This window comes from Chrysochloris asiatica, unplaced genomic scaffold (assembly GCF_000296735.1).
Source record: "Chrysochloris asiatica unplaced genomic scaffold, ChrAsi1.0 scaffold00140, whole genome shotgun sequence".
Taxonomy (NCBI): domain Eukaryota; kingdom Metazoa; phylum Chordata; class Mammalia; order Afrosoricida; family Chrysochloridae; genus Chrysochloris; species Chrysochloris asiatica.
In genome coordinates this window covers 5,760,151-5,761,914 of record NW_006408658.1, presented here as the reverse complement: position 1 = coordinate 5,761,914, position 1,764 = coordinate 5,760,151, and positions in this window count along the sequence as shown.

Sequence of the window (1,764 nt, the reverse complement as noted above, 5' to 3'; positions counted from 1 at the left end):
TCCCGTAAAGATTTACACCCTCGGAAACCCTGTACAGGGTCGCTATGGGTCGGAACCGACTCGACGGCACTTAACAACAACAACAACAACTATATCCTGGTGTGGCACTGTAGGTTAATATGCTGGATTCCAAAGTTGGTTTGAACCACAAGGCCAGTGGTTCAAGCTTACCAGCCGCTGCGCAGAAACCCTATACAGGGTCACTGTGGTTAGGAATCACATAGCAACAACAACAAAAAGTGTATCCTAGTGTGGCACAGTAGGTTAATACACTGGGCTGCAAAGTTTGTTTGCACTGCAAGATTGGCTCTTCAAACTCGCCAGATGCTCTTCGGAAACCCTATACAGGGTTGTTATGGGTCAGAACCAACTCTATGGCACTTAACAATAGCAACAGTTATATGTGTTAAGAAGCTCTGGTGCTGCAGTGGTTAAGCACTTGACTGTTAACTGAAAGGATGATGATACAAGCACACCAGATGTTCCATAGGAGAGAGATGTTGAATTCTGCTTCCATAAAAATTTATAGTCTGCGATACTACTACTGTGGATGTGTAGTAGATCTTCAGATTGGAAAGTCTGAGGCTTCTTGATTTGTTCTTCTTCTTTAGTAATGCTTTACTTATCTGAGGTTTCTTTTCATTTCATACAAAATTAGGAATAAGTTTTTCCATCACTTTAAAGAATGATGACAGAAAACACAGAGCAATGGATCAGAATTGAGAATCCAGAAGTAAATCCACTCACCCGTGGACAGTTGATCTTTGACAAAGGGCCAAAAAATTAAATGGGGAACAGACAGTATCTTTAACAAATGGTTGTGGCAAAACTGGATTTCCATTTCCATATATAAAAATTAACTCAAGATGGATTAAAGACCTGAATGTAAAACCTAAAACTATGAAGACCATCAAAAGAAAAATAAAGAACAATTTAGAAACCCTAATACATGGCATAAATATAATTATTAAATATAACTAAAAACACACAAACAGTAGAAGACAAACTAGATGACTGGGACGTCCTAAAAACCAGATGCTTATGTACATTTAAAGATTATAACAAAAGAATGAAAAGAGAACCCACAGACTGAGAAAAGTTGTTTCTTTTTGTCAATGATATATCAGACAATGGACAAAATCTAAAATCAGACAATGGACAAAATCTAAAATGTAAAATCTAAAATCAACAACAAAAAGACATATAATCCAATTAAAAAATGGACAGAGATAACCCAATGCTCCTTGGAAACCCTATACAGGATCAATATGAGTCAGAACCCACTTAACAACAACATTGTTTCACATCAGCATTAGTAACAAAATTTATAAAAACCACAGAAAACAACAACAACAACCCACAAACAAATGCTGGCAAGGTTGTGGAGAGATTAGAATCCTTATACACTGCTGGTGGGAATGTGAAATGTTACCACTATTATGGAAAGCAGTGTTGCAATTCCTTAAAATGTAGGCAATAAGAAGGAACAACAAAGATGGCAGATCCGGTGGAAGTGCAGTAAAGGAGCTCCGCCAATAACAACACAGAATACCTTTCTAAGCAGGCTCGGGATGGTCCCAGAACTCTGAACCACATATAAAGGAATATTTAGAAGGTTGGAAGGTTCACAGTTGGGGGAATTTGTGGCAGAAGCAAGAAATCTATTGCTTTCTAGTCCAGGACGCTAGGCTGCTCCAGGAGCCACCATCTTGGGTGAGACCAAGAGGGGGAAGGATCGGAGCAGCCACAGACGCCTGGCAGAAC